At 47.0% G+C, this 24,644-nt stretch overlaps 1 protein-coding gene across 2 annotated transcripts in view; it reads left to right on the plus strand.

The window, feature by feature from the left end:
• The window catches only part of UNC5B (unc-5 netrin receptor B), a 379,330-nt gene that overhangs the window by 157,220 nt on the left and 197,466 nt on the right, over nt 1-24,644 (plus strand). The window lies entirely within an intron of this gene.

Raw genomic sequence — 24,644 nt, forward strand, 5'->3', positions numbered from 1 at the left:
AAGTCATTGATACCACTTGCGATGTAATGGCACTCGTGGTAACAACACAGTCGTTGTAGCGACTTGAGTGCCTCAATAACCTGCAATGCACCCACTACTGACTACTGCTCTGCCTTCAACATTGTGTTTATTCACCCTCTGGGGTGCTATAATCTTATCCGTTTAGACATTGTACTGTTTCCATATTATTGTTTCTTGATTGTTATTACTCTGTATACTTTTGTATGATTGATACCCTATTTTTGCAACTCACTGTCTACGGAATCTCATATTGATTTAAGAGTCTTGTTTATCCTACCTACTGTTTCTGTAAAGCGCTCTGATATCTGCAAAGATCTTGTTCGCGCTATATAAAACTTTAAATAAATAAATAAATTCATTCCTATGGGCCTCCTGGCCCATAGGAATGATTGGGAAGGTATTCCTTAATTGCGATTCACAATTTGCTAATCGCAATTAAGGAATGCCAAGGAATCGCTAACTGTTTGCAAATTTTTTATTACATCTCGTTTGCGATTCTCAAAAAGCGATTCTCAAAAAATTGCTATTTGAGAATCGCAAAAAGAGTATTTGATACATATGCCCCTTGGTGTTTTCCTTCGGAGCCTCTCGATCTGAGCGGGTTTTCGAAAGATTTCGGCGATTTGCCCATCAGTATCCCTGAGTTGAAATCTTTGGAACTCTTTTGGTCACGGCAGAGTCTCGGTCATCATTTTCTTTGACGCCTGGGCTGCATTTTGCACTTTTTTCTCATGGCCCTTGGTATCCGAGGGGCTTTTGGGGATTTGTTTACCTTTTCAGGTATTTTCTTGACGTCCTTCTCGCCTTCGATACACGTTCCCTCACAGCATTTCTGTTTGCTGCTTCTGCTGCCCCAACATGTTCTTCTTCATCGCTTGAGAAGCCCAAGTCTTTCAGCAATGCCTGTTACTTCTGGCTGCTGTACATTGCTACGTGATGTTCCTCTCTCTGCTTTCGATGGGCCTTGATAATGTTCAGCAAAAATACAGCGCAGTCCACGCAGTCCTTGTATTCACTTGGTAGGCAGAGGATACAAACCTTGTGCGGGTTGCATTGTGCAAACTTATGATGTCAATTTGGACAAAATTTAAATGGGATATTTTCCATGACCCCTACCTTGCTTCATTCTCGGGCCACATGTGTTATTCCAATGGATTCTCTGTCAGATTGCCATGGATGAAGGTCCCCTTCCTTCTCTGGTACCTTACTGTCCTTCATTTGTCTATTTTTCTCCAAAAGGCCTACATTTTCTGGAATCTTTCTCCAAAACTTGGGAGCTTCGTCTTTTGCTTCCAGACCTGACTGCGAAAAAAGGGAATCTGAAGATGGTTACCAAGCACAGGAACTTTTAGGGCGCTGTCTGACATTACACAGGGGAGGGACCTAGCACAATATGGTGGCCGAAGACGCCCACAAAAAAACAAAAGAAACTGAGACTATTCCTGACCCAATCATTAGATGGCGGAATAATGCACAGCACGCAAGTCCAGAAAACTCTTCAAGCTGCAAAACTGCTCCTACTGGTAAGTAACCATTTTGTTATAATGGTTTGGTTACTGGTAACTAACAGACTATTCATGTGGCATTATCTAAGCCTTAGATGAAAAATAATTGCAGCTACGTGGGTTCTGTGAATTTTCTGACCTTTGTTTCCTATGTTTACACCTTTCATGGAACTTGTATTTATTCCCCATGCCCTATATAGTCATTTCCCTTCCACTTTCCCTTGTGACCTCTCAGTGAAGGCCATATGGAGTGCAACAAGGAGCCAGAGAGAGGAAGCCCAGTCACAATGTAATACATAAAATGCACATTTTCTCTCACCTATGCTCCACCAACTTTTCCCAACGTTGTGCGCAACCATTTTTCCCAGTTCTCACTAACATGGAAAGGGGAGTGGAAGCAGCCCCGGGGAGTACCATTACGAAAAGGCTCAATGTTCCTGGGTGCCTGCGTGAATCCATAGTCACGAAACGAAATCACTGTGTCCGTTGAAGGCTGTTGAATCTAAAGCAGAAGCGCAAAAGGTATTTCTTTTCAAGACGCCATCAACTTATTTTTCATCATGACTTTGATCAAGAACAAGACAGAGAAAGGCAGAAAAGGGAGAAATAAAGAGGAAGAGAAATATTAGAAGGAGCAACAAAGGTACAAAGCACTGAGCAGTGAAAAAATAACCTGCAAGAGTGAAATATGGGGGCAGGAAACAAGGGTTAAGGAAGAAAGAGGCAGGCAATGGAATGAATGCTCGACAATCGTGTTATTCCGCAAACACGCCGTTTGGCCGTTCCGGCTGCGAGCTCCTCAGAAAAACTTTTAGCCCGTGAATATATTTTTTTAAATAAAAATTGAGCACTACTGTCACATCACGCCTGGGAGCGACGGTGCTAAACGACTTTCAAAACCTCCGCGTGCCCAAACCGAGAAGCATAAAGTCAGTGCAGGGTGGACTTGACACGCACATTCGTCAAAAGCGAGTGACGGTCGGGGCACGGGAGGGGCCGCACGTCACTTCCCGGAGAGGTCTCCCCAATGTCTCTGGTACAGCTGCGAATCCACCGTGCGAGTCAAGACCGTTCACTGAGCAGTTTAACGGCATCGTGTGGGAGGTCTGTGCAGCAAATTATAAGGGAGAAGGCGTTTGTTAGCTATCTTCAAAACATTTTTAAAGGCCTTCATTGTACCCAGAGTTAACTTCCGCCTTTTAATAAGGTCCCTCCCGGACCGAGCCCGGAGCTGCAGTCGCCGGAGCCGCCTTGTAATTTCTGCTTAGAGAAGAGACATGCTTATTTTGAACTGTGCAATTAGTGGCTGGCTCCAGAACCCTCTCATTACCCGAGGCTGGAAAGAATGCTGCAGCCTCCATCGTGTAATTACCGGTCCTGAGGTGGCGGCAGTGGTGGGAAGGTCGGTCCAAAGTAATGCAGGCTGTGACGCAGTTGTTGGAAGCGCCAGTCCTCTTTCTAAACCAGGACTCTATGTTATCTTTGGGCTGGGTCCCTACGGCTGTCAGACCTGGTAGTATTTTAGGACACACACTGAAACGGGTCCCTCTCGGGCCCTACCTATAATTCACGTACGTTACTGGGAAACACACTGACAAATAACATTGAATGTAATGAACTTAATTCACGTCAATGATTTAGTACCTGTTTATATTTCATGTGCTTTACTGATTTTTGCACTCCATTAGAGTATTGGCTATTGCCAGGCTGTTGTGTTTTTGTATTTTTTTTGTTCATTCAGTATGTTGTCAAGTTGATGCTTTGAAATGAGTCACCTCCGGGTGTATATAACGCCCACGATTAAGAGCTCTAGATTTGAGGCTGAAGGCAGTGCGAGTTTCTCACAGTGACTGGTAGAGGGTCAACAGGATGTTCAGAATACATGGTCCTCCAATACTTTGCTTTTCGCCATAGTGCATACAGACACCCATTGACAAAGCCAATAGTCATTGCCGGTTTTGGGTATACATCAGTTGCTGTGATATATCTGGATACAAAAAACAGTAATCTCAGAGAAACACCAAAATACCCGTCAGGTGGCGCATTATGAGAATCACAAATTTAGTTTATGTAGTTAAACCACACCTGTAACTGCCTGGGTTGTACCCCTTTTAGAGACCCCCCACTTTTTTTCATTCTTCTTAAAGCCCTGAATGTGCTAATATTAAATGTAGCAGAAAATGTGAGCTTGGTTCAATGCCTGTAGCCCACAGGGTGAGGGACTGGTTTTCTACTAAGGTCCCAGGATCTTGCCTAGTCACTCAAAAGCAGACCTGCCTTCCTTAAGGCAATTTTTCACCAGTCTGATCGTACAGAAGAGAGGGGGTGGTCTTGGCAAGGGGGGAGGGGTATGGCGAATGTGGCTTCGAACGACCCGCTCTGCCTAAAAAGCCCCTCATATCACAGTAAGAATTAACTCATCTGGGGTCACATCCCAAGCCCTTAGCAGGTTAAAATAGAGCCTTTTGTGCAAAGCACTCCCACATGAACTGAAAGCCTACTGTTTAAAAGTGTTTCCAGCTCACCTTATGTAGGACCTCCTCACCGGGTTGCCAAGTGAATAGGTGTGAAACTAAGTGTCACACAGAGGCACCATGTGAACTGACAGTCCTGTACAATAGATGTCAATGGACTCAGCAGCCTCCTCTGCCATTGTTTTTGTAGGTCCCCCGGAAGGGAAGAAGGTTTAACTAAATGTAAGCTTGAGCCAGTTTTGCCATAGAGAACATGGCCATTAGGCCTCTGAAAAATGTTTCTTACTTTCAAGTAATATTGCATAATTTCTGAACTTTGCGTTATGGAAAATGTCTGACATTTTTATGGTCCATGTAACAGGAGATTTCCAGTGATTTGTGCCCAAGTACTGGTTTGAGTATGAAATGTCTTGTTAAGAGACATTTTCTCCAAAATTATTCTCCTGCCAGTATATCAGGTGACTTTTCTGTGCGAGTTGTAACCTTCTGGAGATAAGTTACTTGAGATACTATCAAAATCTATTTCGATTTAAAAAAATAAATAATTTGGTGTGTTTTGCAAAAAGAATTTGCTAATTTTTCATACCACATATGTTGCGGAGTTGGGAATGTTTGCTTTGTTTTTCAGTGTAACTAATTACTCTTAATTTTAGCAGTAGCGGCTCCTTTGCTATGGCGATGGAGTGTCGCCCCACGGCTTTTGAGCAGTGTAACTAAAATAGAAATAAAATGATAATAACTAAACTTTATTATCATTTAATTTGTTCCTGCCGAAGGGGCCGGCGGGGATGCTCTGCTCTCGGACCAGGGCAGGGGAGGAGTAGTTTGCCCACACTTAAGTGCACATGACTGGCCGGCCCTCTTGGGTCGGCCAAAGTGTCATGCGCACTTTCCAATCACAATGCTGTATTGTAGTGTTGTGATTGGTCAGGTGAGCCAGGGTGTTACCAATAGCAACCTTCTTACACAAGCCTCACCTCCTGGATTTCGTAGAAGAACTTGGCTCCCTGTTCCCTGTTGCCGCTGGTGCTGCTGTCGCCGCAACGACTGGCCGGACCCGCTCCGCGGGTCCCGCTGCGCGGCTGACAGCCCTGCTAACACTCCATCTCTGAGCAAAGGTTTGGGCGTTTCCTCTGACCGGCAGGGCTGCGAGCTTCCAGCGGGGGACTCCAAGGACCAGGAGCCCCCGCGCGCCCGTTACCACCTGGGCTGCTCTCCCTGCCGGCTCCGCCCCCATCCCTGTTTTAACCGGCGGCCGAATACTGGTCAAGTGGATTCCTTCTTACACAAGCCTCACCTCCTGGATTTCGTAGAAGAACTTGGCTCCCTGTTCCCTGTTGCCGCTGGTGCTGCTGTCGCCGCAACGACTGGCCGGACCCGCTCCGCGGGTCCCGCTGCGCGGCTGACAGCCCTGCTAACACTCCATCTCTGAGCAAAGGTTTGGGCGTTTCCTCTGACCGGCAGGGCTGCGAGCTTCCAGCGGGGGACTCCAAGGACCAGGAGCCCCCGCGCGCCCGTTACCACCTGGGCTGCTCTCCCTGCCGGCTCCGCCCCCATCCCTGTTTTAACCGGCGGCCGAATACTGGTCAAGTGGATTCCTTCTTACACAAGCCTCACCTCCTGGATTTCGTAGAAGAACTTGGCTCCCTGTTCCCTGTTGCCGCTGGTGCTGCTGTCGCCGCAACGACTGGCCGGACCCGCTCCGCGGGTCCCGCTGCGCGGCTGACAGCCCTGCTAACACTCCATCTCTGAGCAAAGGTTTGGGCGTTTCCTCTGACCGGCAGGGCTGCGAGCTTCCAGCGGGGGACTCCAAGGACCAGGAGCCCCCGCGCGCCCGTTACCACCTGGGCTGCTCTCCCTGCCGGCTCCGCCCCCATCCCTGTTTTAACCGGCGGCCAAATACTGGTCAAGTGGATTCCTTCTTACACAAGCCTCACCTCCTGGATTTCGTAGAAGAACTTGGCTCCCTGTTCCCTGTTGCCGCTGGTGCTGCTGTCGCCGCAACGACTGGCCGGACCCGCTCCGCGGGTCCCGCTGCGCGGCTGACAGCCCTGCTAACACTCCATCTCTGAGCAAAGGTTTGGGCGTTTCCTCTGACCGGCAGGGCTGCGAGCTTCCAGCGGGGGACTCCAAGGACCAGGAGCCCCCGCGCGCCCGTTACCACCTGGGCTGCTCTCCCTGCCGGCTCCGCCCCCATCCCTGTTTTAACCGGCGGCCGAATACTGGTCAAGTGGATTCCTTCTTACACAAGCCTCACCTCCTGGATTTCGTAGAAGAACTTGGCTCCCTGTTCCCTGTTGCCGCTGGTGCTGCTGTCGCCGCAACGACTGGCCGGACCCGCTCCGCGGGTCCCGCTGCGCGGCTGACAGCCCTGCTAACACTCCATCTCTGAGCAAAGGTTTGGGCGTTTCCTCTGACCGGCAGGGCTGCGAGCTTCCAGCGGGGGACTCCAAGGACCAGGAGCCCCCGCGCGCCCGTTACCACCTGGGCTGCTCTCCCTGCCGGCTCCGCCCCCATCCCTGTTTTAACCGGCGGCCGAATACTGGTCAAGTGGATTCCTTCTTACACAAGCCTCACCTCCTGGATTTCGTAGAAGAACTTGGCTCCCTGTTCCCTGTTGCCGCTGGTGCTGCTGTCGCCGCAACGACTGGCCGGACCCGCTCCGCGGGTCCCGCTGCGCGGCTGACAGCCCTGCTAACACTCCATCTCTGAGCAAAGGTTTGGGCGTTTCCTCTGACCGGCAGGGCTGCGAGCTTCCAGCGGGGGACTCCAAGGACCAGGAGCCCCGCGCGCCCGTTACCACCTGGGCTGCTCTCCCTGCCGGCTCCGCCCCCATCCCTGTTTTAACCGGCGGCCGAATACTGGTCAAGTGGATTCCTTCTTACACAAGCCTCACCTCCTGGATTTCGTAGAAGAACTTGGCTCCCTGTTCCCTGTTGCCGCTGGTGCTGCTGTCGCCGCAACGATTGGCCGGACCCGCTCCGCGGGTCCCGCTGCGCGGCTGACAGCCCTGCTAACACTCCATCTCTGAGCAAAGGTTTGGGCGTTTCCTCTGACCGGCAGGGCTGCGAGCTTCCAGCGGGGGACTCCAAGGACCAGGAGCCCCCGCGCGCCCGTTACCACCTGGGCTGCTCGCCCTGCCGGCTCCGCCCCTCATCCCTCACTCTCCCAGTTATAAAAACAAAGTGACTTCCCCGCTGCGCGGGAGCGCGCGGGAGGGCACCGGGAGAAGCCCGGGACAAGGGCGGGACCGTCTGTGGCCGTCCGTGGTCGGGCGAGGTTGGGTTGGGTCCAGAATTGTTGAAAATTTGTTTTAATATTCTTGCGAATACGTATCTAGAGGCTTAAACATCCGCCCCTAAAAATGGCCCTTAGATCTGGAAAACAGCGCCTAGTGCACATTCAAACTTCGAAGGGGGTTGTTTCAGGCCCCCTAGATGCTTTTATTACCAGAGCAACCGGTATATTGGAAAAAGAAATTGAACTGGTTGAACATAGACTGTCCCTGGACTTAGTCACTGGGAAACGCTCCTCAATAGGTGATTTAGCACGTGTTAAAAGCCCTTTAACTAACGCAGCTTTTAATTGTATTACAACATCAGATACTGATATAATTGTCCATGAAGATGGGATCGAAGCCACTACACCTAGGATACATGAAAACATGGATTTGGTCTCCAATAGTAATGCGACCAGCATAGATGAGAATAGCCAATCTATTGGGAAAGATGATGGGTCTATTGTGCTCGAAGCTTCTCAATTAAATGCCACTGCTTTACCTGGTACCCCTGCCCCGCCATTAGAAACTACCAAACAGGCACCACGGAAAAGAAAACATGTATCTAGCCCCCAGGGAGGAAAGACACAGAAACAACCTAAAATAGATTCCGTGAATAGTCCCTCCCACTCTCAGTCCATCCAAATACCCCCGATAGTGTATTGTCCATCATTGGCCCATACAGGGTCCTCTAACCCTTGCCCAACCTGCTTCAGTAGTGATGACATCCTGTTGGAAAAAATGGAAACAATAGTTAAAAATTTACTGCTTCCGGCTCTAGAAAATATAAGGATAATGTCCGCCAAAATAGATGTTCTAGAAGCGGCAATTAATATTAATATGGACCTCTTACAAAATCTATCCGGCACTAAGCCAAGGGGCCCAATTCCAAAAGGGGGTTCTACCCAAAGTACAGGGACAACCACAACTATTCCCGTAGTGACATTATCTACAAACACTAACAAGAAACCATTAACAGGGGCAAAAACAACATCTACAAGCAGAGCTACCATTAAAGACACACCGAAGGTCAAACATGCATCGGTAGCCAATAACGCTCATGGGGTAAAACATCAAGCCAATGCTGCACCTAAGCAACCACAAAACACCCCAGCAAGCGCCCCTGCTTTGAGTAAAAAGAGGTTAGATAATAGAAACACACGAAAGCCTCAGAGGGTCAATCTACCACCGGAAGCGGCTCAATATACTATTGTGCTAACAGGAGTGGCTCCACTTAAAGAGGGTATTAGAGAATCCCAGGTGGACCTGCGGAACAAGGTTACATTCTGGTTGAATAAACATCGCCCACTCCCTCCGTCGTCCCCCACCGAAATCTTATACGTAAGGAGAGTAGATTGGGTTGGAAAGGGCGAAAAAGACCTAGAAGGGGACTGCATTCTAATTTCATTTAGAGACCCATGGGTAGTGGATAGAATACAAAGGAAAGCTAGATTTGCCCGTTTGGGAGATGTCCAGACTTTACATCTTGGCTACTTTTATCCCCACACACATCAAACAAACCATATGGGATATAATCCATGGAAAGTCAAAGGGGGAAGACCCCGAGAGCCCGTAATTCATCACCCCCCATATTATCCCCCCCTCTACAACCATTTTGATGCACTGTCTGACCTAGAATGGGTTGACTGACTATGTGCACCAAATCAGTCACTCAATCTAGCACCAGTGGAAGATGAAGGAGCCCACACCTCATTCACCCACACCCCAGAACCAGTAGAAGAGCAACAGCTCATGCCCTATAGTAGCAGGTCAGTAAGGGGATCTTTGGGGGTTAAAGGCACCTTCCCCAATGCTGATGAATCAGGTCTAACAAACACCCATTTACCGAGTCCCCAATCCCCCTTCTCTGTTAGCGATAACCACGCAGAGTCAGATTTGTTACTTTCACACTTGGTGTCTTGGAACGTCGCTGGAGCCAAGTCACGCTTGGTATCTGACGACTGGTCGGGGTTTATAGGTAACTATGAGGTGGTACTACTGCAGGAAACGTGGGCTACAGCTCCGTTCTACATGGCTGGCTATATACATTTTTTTAAACCGGCAGTAAAGGGTGTAAAGGGCCGGGCGTCCGGGGGCTTAACCACATGGGTTAAACAGGCCTGGGGCTTTACAGCCTCTGAACTGTATGTGGATAACCCTGATATACTGGCTGTAAGGTTGAGCAAAGCAGGGGGGCAGGATTTGCTCATTATTAACATTTATTCCAGAGGTCTCCCCGGTGGCAGATGCCCCAAATTGATAGGTGAATTAGATACACTGTTAACGGGCTGGGACAAAGCCTCCCTTATCATGTTAGCAGGTGACATCAACTGCACGATTGAGCCTTTGTATCAGCCAGAGGACAACTGGGGGTTCGAAGAAGATATCACGTGGAAAATCCCTGAACTTTCCAATAAAACTTTAGTCAAAACAACGGAGGCCGCCCTGAACTGGACAGCCTTCTGCCTCACATGGGGACTAAGGGCCGTGAACGGTCGCACAAAATCAGATTTTGGAGCAAACCCTACCTTTGACAATGGTGTGAGGAAGAGTCGCATCGATTACATCTTTATAAAAATGGAACATTGGAATGTAATCAATGATATGGAAATTATAATACGACCTGAGAGTGACCATAACCCCTTGTCCTTGAAATTTTTAACGTGTGATCAGACAAGATTAAGGGAACCCGATCCTAGGGGGCAAGGGGTGATAACTATATCAAATGACTGGAGGAGAGTGAAGTGGTCACTAATTTCAAATGATGTAACAATTCAGTCCAACATTGAAAATGTGGTGATATGTGCTCTAAACAACATGAAGTCTGTCGCTGTTGAAAAGGGTCAGGATGATTTACATAAACTGATGGATTTTCACGATAAATGTTTTTCCGAACTTAAATTTATTTTATCAAAGCCATGTAATCATAATACTGGGCATCTGAACCCCCCAAGAAGTAAATGGTATAACAGAGAATGTAGAGAGGCACATAGCCATCTCATAGAAAAAGTTAAAACCAGAGACACTTGTGCCGTCAAAGAGGCTAGGAAAAGGTACAAAAAAGTACAATGGGTGGCAAAAAAGGAATGGGAAGACGAATTTTGGGCAGATCTTCTGGAAGCCAGTAAATCGAACGACCAGGTCAAATTCTGGGACATCGTCAAATGTGGAAAGGATGGCGAGTTTCGTACTCCATCCAACCATGTTTGCCCGGAAGACTGGATCAAACATTACTCTACCCAATTCTGTCCGGTAGCCTTTGACTCCCCGTCCAGACCGACTATGCTGCCGGCAACAACTTCTGGCAATTTGACCCTGTCCTTCACCGAAGCAGAAACAGAATATGCATTGGGGCTAACAAAGAGGGGGAAGGCACCTGGGTTGGACCAAATCCCGGCAGACCTCTTTAAAGCGAATACAGGTCTCTGGGTACCTTATTTAACATATATAGCTAACATCATTGCGAGAGGTGCCCACATTCCTAAGACTTGGAAAGGGGCGGAGATACTCCCCATACACAAAAAGGGCGATAGAACAAACCCAGGAAACTATCGCCCTATTAGCCTAATTGATTGCTTCCAAAAGGTTTTTGCCCGCATGATTTTGGTGAGGGTTCATGGGTGGATGGAAATAGAAGGAATATTATCCCCTTTACAGGCGGGCTTTAGACCCGGTACAAGCACCATAGACCAGGTCCTGAGGTTTTGCATGATTTTTTGGAAATTTGTTATACTTGGCGGCGGTACCATCTTTGCTGCATTTATAGACCTAAAATCAGCATTTGATTTGGTGCCGAGGGGAAAACTATGGCAGGTTTTAAGGGACCTAGGAATGCCGGGGGAGTTAGTGGAAATTATCATTAGACTACATGAAGATAATTTCGCTAGGGTCAGATGGGGGGCACTAGGCCAATTTACGGACTCTTTTCCAGTCTCTCGAGGAGTCCGCCAGGGGTGCGTTCTCGCACCCACCTTATTTTTACTCTTTATAGACCAGGTAGTGAAATTTTTTGGGTCAATCAACACCGATGCTCCGTCTCTGGCGGGGACAAAATTCCCATTGTTGATCTTTGCGGACGACACCCTCCTCTTATCTAAGACGAGAGGGGGTCTGCAGAGGGCACTAAATCATTTTGAGGAATACTGTAACCGAAATGACCTTCAGATAAATGTGGGGAAAACCAAATTTATGGTTTTCTCCAGGAAAAAACCGATACGTAGTAGTGTACAACTTAATGGGGTTAACCTAGAACAAGTTGACACGATGACGTATCTGGGGGTCACTCTGGATTGCCGATTGTCCTGGAAACCACAAATAGAGACCCAGCATTTAAAACTGTCCCAACTCACTGGCTGTCTTTTGCGGGAGCAAAAGAAATCGATTACCAAAAGGGTTGCCCCGGCTTTACAAATTTATGATGTTAAAATTAATGCTGCGACATTGTACGGGGCAGAGCTATGGGGTTTTATGGATCTTTCAAGTCTGTACAAAATCCAGTGCAGGTTCCTTCGCAGTTTGGTGGGACTTCCCCAATCAACACCACTGATCCCTCTTTGTCACGACATGGGTTGCCGTCCAATAACGGACATGGCTCGATACAGAGTAGTGTCTACCTGGAGGCGTCTATGGACTACGGAGGAGTTGTCACTCTTTGCAAAGGAGGTATCCGAGGTGAAGGCTATTGGGGGCTCAGAAAGAATCCCGTGGCTGCAGATGGTGAGAAAGACCCTGGTTGACATGGGCCTTAGCCACCTGTGGTCCACGCCAGGTATTAGCAACTTCCCCTCAAAAAAGGATTTTAAGAGTTTATTTTGGGCTTCTACCCGCCATTCTTTGGCCCAGGCATCCAGTTCGGAAGATCTGACAGGGCGTTTTTTAAGATTTAAATTGGATCCGGTTCGTGAGCTATATTGGGATCTTATCTCAAAGTCTCTAGACAAAAAATTGTATCACCAATTTCGGGTGGGCACTTTACCCCTCAATTCCTTTACAGCAACGTGGAACAACAAAACTAGTAACCAATGTAGCCACTGCCCTGGGTGTAAGGAAACAGAGGGTCATTTTTTGTTTGTTTGCCCGCGATATAGCGAACCCCGTTCAAAATGGCTAAAACCCATCTTTAAACGCATGAACTGTAATAAATCTTCAGACGCAATATGGGTTTTAAAAACAAACACAACTGATTTTATTGTGATATGCTTGGCTAAATACCTAGGTTGGGCTTGGGTAATCAGAGCAAGAAGGAATCCAACCGCTATCTGATTAAACAAAGAGTGTAAGCTGTATAGTGCCCACCACCAATATTTGTCAAATCTATTATAGAGTTTTAAGTATTATGATCCTATATATGGAACACGTAATGTCTTGATTTTGTTGTATAATGGTTTAATAACTTTTTAACCTTGGATTCAAGTTTGATACATAGTGTTGATTTTATATTAACTTTTTTTCCTTTATATATAAGATTTTGTTTTGTAACATGAATTGCTGTTGACATTGTTGTAAATGTTTTGTTAAAGTTGTCTTTTATGATTTCATTTATCGAAATAAAGACATTAAAACCTGAATAGCAACGCTGCAGTACAGCGTTGTGATTGGTCAGAGGAGCGCGGCTGCTTCTTGGTTCCTGAGTCTTGACGGGAGGAGCTACGCAGCGGCAAAAAGGCGAGTTAAACATTTTTAGGTCAAGCCTAGTGCAGCGCGCATGTGCTGCTCTATGGGAGGCTTACTGTAAGCTCTCCAAACTTTTCCATGTGGGTTTGACTCCTCTCACACATTGGATTGGCCTTTGCGTGTGTCTTTCAATAAAAGCACACAAATGGCCAAAGGTAGGTGCATAACCCACCTTTTCTCCAAAGGTTCACTCCCACTGCGTTTTGGTATAGGGAGCGAACAACGGCATGCAGGGTGGCAGCTGCATTCCTCGCCGTGGATCAGGTTACTAATTAAATAAATCACGGTCGCTTTCACTTTAGCGGCCGTGCTTGTTGTTTTGTGTGAGCTTGTTTCATAATTTCCTGTTGTTTTACTTTGCTCTTGTGCTCCTTCCCTCCGTGTTCACTATGCCACCGCCCCCTTCTGCCCTGTTCACCATGCTCCTGCCCCCTCCCATTGTCTGCATTTCCTTTGCTCCCGCCCCGCTGTACTTTTGTTTGCAGTTTGCTGCGTTGATGATTATAGTCGGTCGAGCAGATCACAGCACTGGACGATTCTGCTGCTCTCACCTTTTCCTTTGCAGCTATCAATATCATGAGCTTGAAACATAAGTCTGAATGAGGAGCAGCCGCATATTGCTACACACTAGTAGCGCCACATTAGAAACGTTCTTTCCCGGTCCGGCGAAACAAATCTGTCTGCCGAGCCCAATGCAGTTGAAATTTATCTAGGTGCACCGCAGGCCTGCCCCGGACCTAGGGCGCATTAGAAGGCTACTCAAGAGGTGACTGTGGTTGCACCAACACTAGTGGCATCTTTTTTAGGTTCTCGTCGTCCCTGTGGCAGAAGACAAGTAGCGCATGACTGGGAAGCTTCTAAGGGAATAGAAGGAGATTGTGCAATAGCCATTTGTCTGCTATTGATCTTTTGGCTGTATGCTTTCACAGTTTCTTTCTATGCATTCTCTCTCGTGGCGTTCTTCTTCCTGTGTTAAGCTCTGCATCTTATTTCTCTGTGCATTCATCTGCTTCTGTTTTATAGCTTGTTCTATGTACTATGCCTCACATCTTTCCTTTTTCCGGACTCTCCTCTGCTGTCCTTCTTAGTGTATCCCCCTCTCCTCTGTCCGAGTGTGTGTTTGCCTTGCTCTTTGGGTCCCTTGCAATGTTCTTTTGTTATTCCCCTCTGTCACTTCTCTTTATTGGCTGGAGAGGCCAAGACATTAGGAGTCCCTCAAAGTGGCCACTCAATATATTCAAAGGAAAGCTCAAACATTTATTGAGCAAGGAGCAATGTCAACAAGTTAAACTCATTTTAGGCATAAAGGCACCTTAAGGCGGCTTAGAATTTGTATTTCTGCGCTGAGGTGCCTGCTTCTCAACATCATCGTAAACTACGAACACTCAGGTCTTATCTAAATTGGAATGATACTAACATTTTCTGTAAGCATGAATCATGCAATATTCTGTTGCTCATAAAATGTTGTCATGTCTTTATGCAAGGACCTATCTCCCTATTGTAATAATCACACGGATCCCTTATTGTGAATGTGAGCTTTTTTCCTGTGATCAAGGTTTATAGCGAAATAGGGAAGCACACATTACACAGAACCTGTTTGCTCCTGAGGAATGCCAGAGCTCGCAGCAGTCCTCAAAAGTGCTTCAAATAAAAGGTGTGCAGAGACTCTGAACCAGAGATATCCTTCTCATTACATCTAAGCCTGTGATTGCTTGTAACATCGTACGATGCACCCAGTTATTTACCACAAACTCTGATGTCTTTAATGGCTAATGTAATGGATAATATGCTGCATGGCTAAATACTTATAAAGTCCCAAAGGCGAGACCTATTGGCTATGCCAATGCTTGTTTATTAATGTCAGAAAGTGCATGCCATGATTCAGGGGCGTAAACACAGTCCCAGCAGCTCCAGGGGGCCCCCTCAGCACAGCATTTCAGCTGGAGAGCTCCTGGTAGGGTCCTGAGGGGCCCCCTCCTATTACCTTGCAGGGGGTCCCCTCAATTTTCGTTACACCAGTGCCATGATTAATGAGGCAGTGGCGAAGGCCTTGGCGGCCAAACCTTATTTTACAAAGTAAAAGAGGTCTTTGTATGTTTCTTCAGATACGGACAGTGATTAGTTGCCAGAAAAGTCTAGTTCATCTAGGGAGTGTTGATTTCCGGATAAGATTTGGGGGCCATCCTTTTGCATATTCGGTACAATCTGGGGTTAGATTCTCCCCATGTTGAGGAAAATGTAGCTGGTCTCTTTCCCCAATTTGCCAAGGTGCCTCTTCCTTTCCACCCTAAAATTAAGGAAGCCATTTTTGAGGGTTTTAAGGAGCCAGATCAATTCCAGATTCCATGATTTCTACAGAAATCCTGTCAATTGCAAGTGGCAGAATCTCTACTGCCCCAGGGCATTAAAGTGGACTCAATTGTAGCTCCTTTTGTGGGACAGGTCTTCTTTGATTCCCCATGACTTTTTTTTACCCTCAATCCCTACTGAAAAAAAAAGGTGGACAATAGCCTAAAAAGTGGTTTTGGGCTGCTAACTTAGCCTCCTATGCTGATTTCACCTCTCAGCCCTTGGTAAAGGATTTCTATTCTTTCGCAGAAATGATTCAAGAAGGTGTGGATGTTTCGGATATTTTGGTTGACATGGAGCAGCATTCAAAAATGTTAACTGACATTTCAGCTGATGTACTTAAAGCTGGCTCTCTTTCTACTAATTTAGTGGTGATGGCCCACCAGCATGTTTGTATCCGGAAGTGGAATGCTGACTTTTCGGAGCAATCATACTTGATGAAATTCAGTTTGAAGGCAAGAATCTCTTCAGCGACTGGCTAGATGACGTGATGAGAAAAACCTTCAAGGACAAGATTATAAGGGATTATAAGTCCTCTTCTACAAGAACATTTAAGCCCTGGAGTAGGGATTCTAAAGAGTTTCAGGTGATTCTAAATCTTACTAGCAGAAACATCGCAGATACCCAGCCCGTAAGTCAGTGAAGTCTCAGGATGGGTCCAGCAATGCGGGTCCCTCTTCACAGCCGTATTGCGTATTCTGTTCCTCTGGAGGTGGTAGGAGGAAGGCTCGAGGACTTTTTTGCTCAGAGGAAAGCATCTACTACAACTCCACACTCCCGCTCCCACCATCCACACACACCGCATCTCTCACCAAGTCAGAACTCAAGACCCGCACTCACACAGCACTACTCACCCACCCTGAACAACAGCACTCACTTGACAGCATGCTCCTCAACTCGTGCTACTTCGGCAAGCACTCCACAGAGGTGTGGGACCTCATTGACTCCATCGCACAGGATGTCCTCTTCCTCACCGAAACCTGGCTCAACTGCACCATCAGCACTTGACATCGCTGCTACCAGCCCTACCGGTTACAAAATCCTGAACCAGGACAGATCACACAAGCTAGGAGGTGGTCTCAATATCATCCACAGAGACATCATTAAGTGCACCTCTTACACTGACTCAGAAGTCACTTTTATGGAACACACGCACGTCAAGCTTCAGACAGACAACATAACTACTATCAAAAGCAGCCTCCTCTACTGGCCCCCAGGACCTCGCACCCACTTCAGCAACTTCCTCACTGACCTTACTGCACCCCTTCACAAGGGGCACCAAAAGATACCCTCCTCCTAGGCGATCTCAACGTTCATCTCGACAACCTCATTGACTCTAATCCAAGTACTTGCTTGAAAGTCTTCAGAAACATTGGCCTACCCACCTCACGGGACACAACCTGGATTAAATCTTCTTCTCCAGTGACAAGGTTAAAGTTAGCCACATCACTCTACTCACATTGACGGACAACTCCATCGTCCTCTTCCATATAACAGGCCACCAACCACCCCTATGGATTCTACCAACACACCAAGCTGCTGCTGGAAAAAAGGTACGGAAACGGAATTGCTCAACACCCTCCAACTAATCTACCCAGAGCCCACCAACGACCTCCCTAACAAATTCAACACCTTTATCACCACCTGCACCAATACCCAGATGCCCCTGGAAAACACCAAACCCAAAAGATCTAACGAAAAATCTAGCTGGTACAACGCTGACCTCAGAGATTAAAAGAGAGGTTGCAAACAACATCAACATCAGAACTCTGCAACAAACTCTCTGACTTCTTCCAAAAAGAAATCACAAAGATCAACAGTGACTTCGAACCCCAGCCAACCGACATTGACATTCCCTGCCTCTCTAACCTTATCAACCAAAGACTATCAATTGACTGCATGGAACCCTCTAGCCAGCGAGGAGACTGTATCAATATTGAAGACAAATTACTCAGGGGTGCCCACAGACCCCTGACCCCCCACCATATCTACAACCTGGTAAGAGCCACAATCAGCGCTGCCCTAACTTCCATTATCAACATTCCCTCAAGACAGCCACCATCCCACCATCCCAGATAACTGGAACGTCCAACGTCAAAGTCGCCGCCCTCATTGAAAACCCTCAGCGATCCGGAAATACTCAGCAACTATTGACCCATCTTGCTGCTCCCCTTCCCACGAAAAGTAATTGAGAAAACCATCAACAGACTTCTCTCTAACCACCTAGAATGTCACAGACTCCTGGAAGACTCACAATCAGGATTACGAAATAACCACAGCACCAAAACAGCCCCTTATTGCTGCCACAGATATCATACACACCATCCTCGACTGTGGATAGATTGCTGCTCTCATCTTCCTCGACCTCTCTGCTCCCTTCTGCACCGACGTCCACCACACACTCACCACCAGAGTTCACTCAACGAGAATACAAGGACCAGCTCTCAAATGGATAGCCTCCTTCCTCTCCAGAAGAACTCAACAAGTCAGGCTCACTCCATTCACATCAAAACCCAGTGACCTCATCTGCGGAGTCCCAGAGGAATCATCACTCAGCCCCACACTTTTCAACATGTACATGACTCCTCTCGCTAACATCTTCACATCCCACGGAATCAACATCATCTCCTACGCTGACGACACCCAGCTCATTTTTTCCTTCTCAGATGACACTGTCACCACTAACACAAGCTTCAAACAATGCATGACAAGTGTGTCCAGTTGGATGATATGGTTTGATAATACAAAACTGTCTCAAGATCAACACCGACAAAACTAAAGTGCTGATCTTCTGGAATAAGATCTCACCCTGGGTCTCCACCTGGTAGCCCGCCGAACTAAGACCAACACCCATTCCAACGACCAAGCTAGGAGCGTAGTCCTCAGCCTGGACACCAACCTCACAATGAAATCCCAGGTCTATACCGCCACCTCCTCCGCATGTTATGTAACAATTTCAATGGGCTACCACTGGACATAAGACTTACATCACGCTGGCCCTAATCTGAAGTAGATTGGACTATGGCAATACAGTCTACACTGGCATCTCAACTTTCACAAACTTCAAACCATCCAAAATGCTGCTGCCAGACTCCTCCTCAAACTCGTGCGCTGAACCCACACCACACCACTACTCCGAGAACTTCACTGGGCCCCTATCCGGAGGCGCTGCCAGTTCAAACTTCTCACACATGCAGTCAAGTTGCTACGCAACACAGGAGCAGTAGATCTCAATCACCAGCTTCGCCTCCACCATCCCACTAGACAACTTCACCCAGCATCACTCGAACACACACCCACATTCACAGAAGCAGAACAGGAGGTCAAACATTCTCCTACCAAGCTGCCAAATACTAAAATAATCTCCCACAACACATCAGGGCCTCCTCCTCCTCACTTCTTGAATTCCGCAGCTGGCTTTTCAATAAGTCTTCTTGCAGAACCACTGATATTGCCTGTACTCCGCACCATTCGCCTGCACTCACGTACTCAGCACCTGGACACCCTCATTGGTAACAATTAGCGCTCTACATTACAAGGTGTTGCAACAGAAAGAGAATAGTCATGAAAATGAGAGTCTTGACAGTCTAGGTGTACATTTGTTATTGTTTAAACTATGCCATAAAGATATTGGCAAAGACAAATGTGGCAGTGATTCTATTTTGGCTACATTAATTAGTCACAGAGGTCCCATTTTAAATAGTCTTACAGGGCACTTGTTGCAAATATCTCTGTGTGCTGGGTGCTTCAAAGCTCATTGTGTAACATTCAGCTCACAGATTGGTATTTTATGTAGATGGGTAAATGTGTTACAGCTTTTGACAAAGAGTTCCAGTGTTTGTGTGAGGACAGGGGCAGTGAGACTGTATGTGAAGAATGTACATGACAGGGAGCTGTGAGTCACCTGCACTGAGTGTCTGCGAAGAGAGTGGGCAGCCGGACTGCATGAGGGGGCACATGTGACTCATCTACATGTACAGAGTTTTTAGTGTGATATTGAAAGTAGCAGGATTGTGAGGCATGCGAGGAGTTTTGACTGCTGTGACAAACTGTGTGTGAGGACTGGAGTAATGTCACTGCACATGACAAGGAGCTGTGACTAATCTACAGTTACAGTGTCTTTGAGATTGGAGTAACAGCACTGTACAAGATGCATGTGATGATGATCTGTGACTCCACGTTGACTCATCTACAGTCACAGTGTTTGTGTGTGATGTTGCTGGTGGTGGACTGTACACACACAGTGGCATCTCTGGAAGTGACTTTTAGGGGCTGCGCACAAGGGGCCACAGATAATACTGATGGGGCCACTTACAACACACAATTATGAAGATTGTGCGCATATGTATAATAAATAAATATAGACACACGCACATATATATTTATATACACACACACATATATATATATATATATATATATATATATATATATATATATATATATATATATATATATATATATATATATATATATATATATATACACACACACACACACACACACACACACACACACAAAGAAATTAAACATTTGACGTTCGGAGTATCCGAAGTCACGGTCTTGTTGAAATGTTTTCATTACTATGGACTATGGAAGTAGTAGTGGAGTTCAGAGTGTCTGAATTACTCCTATTCTTCTCTTCACATGACTCTCTTCTGCAGTCTTTTAGTTAGAAACTTATGCTCTTTTTGTCCTCATATCTTTCTGAAACACTCCCTCTACATATCTCACATCTCATCGTTTCCCACTTCAGCACCCTTTTTTCCCTCTCTCCTGCACACCCAACTTTGTACTTGCATCTCCTTCACTTCACCACCCGCCACACACTGCACCTACTCACCCTCAAGCCATGCATTTTTTACTTTTTCTCTGTCAGCATGTTAACAACTGTGTACCTCCTTCACACACTTTTGCATACAATCACAATAACAATTGTCGTACCTGACTATTGCTTTTCACAGTCTTCAGAGAGGGCATGGATTGGGTGAGGATGTAATCTGAGCCCCTTAATGACCAACTGACAGACACTGTAACGGTGCACTGGCTTGAGGCTAAACTCTACACTTTTCAATTGTGACCCGTTATAAACACCGACCCACAACTTGAACTCACAGATACATTGAGGCGAGTCTTTTCACATTACTCACTATACTTGAGTAATATGTTGCATGAAAAAACTTAAACACCTATCCTGGAAAAAGCAAATACTCAGGGAACGCAATAGTTAGTAAAATGTGACTTGCAAACAGGAACAGTGTCACTGTCCCCAGGCTGCAAGGACAGAGTCTGCTTTTCTGGCTGCAGCCGGTGCCAGTGTTTGGTCACAAGCAGGAGTCCAGGACAGTTACACATGGAGCAACTGCACCATCAAGCTCTCCCATAGCGACGCCACTATGCACACGAGGGAGACATGACGAGGAGCTGTGACTCCGCTGGTGTATCCCCCTCAGTTACAGTGTTTGTCAGTGGGGACACAGGGCAATGCGGCAGTGCCAGACTGGCTGGTCTGAAAGATCAGTGTGTAGGCCGTGTTTTTTTGGCTGTTTGTGTGCCTGTTTTATGATTTGCTAGTGTTACTGTTAATTTCCTCCGATGCTAAAACAATAGTTAAAGGCAGCGATCTCAAATCCATCCAACCTTGCAGTAAAAACACTTATACATACCTGTTCAAACTGACCCAATTTGCAGACATGGGCCACTTTTTTTTACCTATCTAATTCACTAATGGGCCATATTTATTTTGCTGCCCAGGCCAATTTTCTGCCCAGAGCCCGCCCCTGCTAGCAGTGGCAGCATTTGTGTGTGAGGAGGGCTGGTCTCAGACGCACAGGAAGTGGGGCACTGAGTCACCTGTGACAGAGTATGTGAAGCTGGGGGTCATGGGAGGCCTGGCAGGATAGTATATAAAGAGTGACTGTGACCTCCCCGTGGCTTTTGCAGTCAGAGTGTGTGCGAAGACAGGCCGGTGTGGGACTGTAGACCTGATAACAGCAAGTGATGCATGCTGTAGGCACCAGTATCTCCCCTGCTGTGCCGTGGAGATATGCTCTGGCGAGTCACGGGGTGTATGGATGTCTGCCCTGCTGTCTTCTTCATTCGAATTACCCACATACATTCCGTTCGCTTCCCAGTAGCGCAGGCGCGCCGCATTGCAAGGGGCCTCGGGCCGGGCCTCTTCGCTGTGCTAGGCCTGGCCTGGCTTCGCTTCTGTTGTATCGCTCTCCGGGTTTGCGTGTTCAGCTTTGAATCCATTCCTCAGTGAGTTGAGGCGAAGCTTGGTTACATCAGCAGCCGGGGCGATGGTAACGGGAGCTCCCAGGAGGAGGCCAGTGTCAAGGAAGGCCCTGTTCCTTCCTCGCCGCGTTTTATTTCACGGGCTGCGCGCAGCTTGCATCAGCCTCCCTTTACATGCGCGTGTCATCAGCGGCACCGGGTCGCTCTGTCTGCACAGCGCCGCTAGAAGCTTTGCTTTGCCGGGAATCAGCCTGGCCTTCCAGTTTGCAGAAGCAGACATGCAACAAGGGCGTATTGATCTTTATCCCGATCGCGTGCCTGCTATATCAGACTCGACAGCGTGAACGCCCGACTTAACCCTTCTGATATCCATTCCCGTGACAGGTTACACACAGCAGCAAACACTTAACCCTCTCTGCTATCTGGCTGGACGTCCCCACCTGGTTTAGCATCTCTTCTTCTACCTGTGTGTAGAAGGAAAGAATGCCGTTCACGCGTCCTCTTGCTCTGTGCTCCTTCTATGACACCAGAAACACCCTGCAATGGACGGTTTCTGGGACACAGCAGAGCTTAAACGCTGATGTCCTCTGCACCCAAAGGCTGGAGTGGGAGTATCTTCCCCAGCCCAGGAATGGAGGGCTCTTATGCCATAGAAGCAAGGATTGGAGTGACGTAAATATTTTACAAGTCACATCACCTACAGAGAGTAGGCTCTACGGGTGAGGACCGGCCAGGCGGCGTCCTCTACCCATGATGGTTGAAGTGGTTAACATCTCATCAGATAAGGGTTGGAGTGGTGGTATTCTGCAGGTGAGGGCAAGCAGTATCCCTCACAGGTGCAGGTTGGAGTGAGGGTATACTCTGATCTCTGAGGGATGGCATTGCGATATCCTCTGCACAGCAGGGCAGATGTGGGCTCATCCCCGAGAGAGGAAGCTGCCTCAGCAGTGTTATCTAACAGCTGTGACGGGAATGCTGTTTTCTTCTAGAGACGACAAGAACTGACAGGATTCAATTTTGACCACTTGTGACCACCTTTGACCCATTTGTGTGACCGGCTGAGATTTCTAGCAATATTCTGAGTGGGCAGTTCATCATCAGTTGAGTGTAAATGGTCCCACAGCGCCCATGCATTGTGGACTAGGTCTAGGTTCACACAAGTGTACCAAACCCACGCGTGAGTTGTTCAACTATAGCAGAACTGAGAGTACCTGGAGGCAAAGCAAGAAGAGCTAAAAGAAAATCACAAGCATTGCCAAAGCAAATAAGTCTGGCCTTGCCAATCTGGTGCAATGGTTATTTTTTTCATGGCCATGCGTTTGCAATACAAATGTACGAAAACATTTTAAAATTGAATATATTCTTAGTAGAATAATACAGGTGCTTCCTGGGTGGCAGGTGTAATTAGGACAGGTATAGAAACCATTTTAGCTTTGATGTACATGACAAGAAAATATGATTCCCAGTGGTGCTAAGAAAACGTACTACTGGCATTAAATTGCTGTGACCTGAAGTTTTAATTTAAACATACTGGGATGACATACAATAATAAAAAAAGAATAACTAATAGAAAGAAAGACAATTGGTAGAATAAGGCAGTGGCTCACCAGCCTGGGCACAGAAGTACTTTTTTTTTAGGTGAATGGGCACTTGATCAGGAACATGGCATCACTGTGGCACCGTTGAACAGACCAATGGATGGATTTTTTTATTGATGGTTTCTTTTTATTACACCATGCTGGCAAGAAAACTAAAGCTGTCTCTAGCCAAAACCCACAATAGAAGTGATTGAACAACTTACACAGCATATGTCATAACATGAAATCCCTGGTGGTCTTAAGCCAAACGTTAACTGGACTAATTCCAGTTCTTTAAAAAAAATGACAGGATAGAGGTGTGATATCAGACATGAGGCCACTTACACCTATGTATTGGAACACTCTTGTCTCTCTAGCCCACTCTTTGGGTTTAGGTTTTGACAGGGCAGCGGTCAAACACACCTGTTGCTTACAATATACATCAAATCAGCTTTTAGTCTCACTCCTTCAACCATTGACTTTTATCGACCAGCATCTTTCAGCCATTGGCTTGTGACATGTCAATCACTTCTCAGCTTAGGTCAGTGGATTGTTCATCTCTCACCCTATACTATTGCTGTTTGGGTGTATCCTTCTACCACTGCCTAAGTGCTTGAATTGAACTGCATGAGGGATGACTGTTAGCAACCAAAGAGCTCTCTCTCTGCTCCAGCCGGCTCACTCCTGAATATCGCACTCTAATTTGCTGACGCATTAACCACGACTTTTGGCTTTGCCAATGCTCTTTTTCTAAGACACTGTCCTCTACCTTTTCTCTTAATGAGTTGGGGAGGTGCACAGAGCGGTGTGGCAGAGTGGTTAGGAGAGGGCTTGTTTGTCCTCCCTTACCTGCAGATCACCTACTACCAGCAGCCCTTTTGTGTATGACATAGGTCAGAGCACTGCCTTGCCATGTTTCTTCAAGTTTGTGTATTGTTCACCAGGAGAGTGTCAGTGGCTGGATTAGAAAACCAAAGAGAGGCAAGAGGTCTGATAGACTGGCTCTGGAGTGTTTATGAATAATAAAACAGAGCCCTCGCTTGATGGCCCTTGATGCGCAGCCCATACATATGGCAACACTAAAGCTCCAGTCAACTGGCAGTAGCATAACACAATATTTTGGGGCCTCCTGCTGAATGTGTTGAGAAGCCTCTGAGTCTCCAATATCTCACAGTAATTCATTGGCCTTCGGCTGAATGAGAGCCTCTGAAGGGTTGCCCATCCCCATCATCCGCGGGCCGCAGCGACCTGCGTTACATTGTGTTTTCTTTTCATGCCATGGTCCTGATCCCTGCCTTAAGTGACTTGGCTCCGATGCTTCTCTCGAGTGGCACCTCTCCACGCATTGTAACTTTCCATGATCCCCCAATTGATCAGACTTGTACGGATTACTGGAAAAAACATTGCATGGACTCTCCGTCGGCCAACCCGCATGTAAATGTGGGGAGAGCAGACAGTGCTTGCATTTTCTTCTTTTTATTGCCCATTATAACGCTTTTGCAGTTTAATCTTGCATTACCCTGCATTGTGA

Source organism: Lissotriton vulgaris, chromosome 5, assembly GCF_964263255.1.
Source record: "Lissotriton vulgaris chromosome 5, aLisVul1.2, whole genome shotgun sequence".
NCBI lineage: Eukaryota > Metazoa > Chordata > Amphibia > Caudata > Salamandridae > Lissotriton > Lissotriton vulgaris.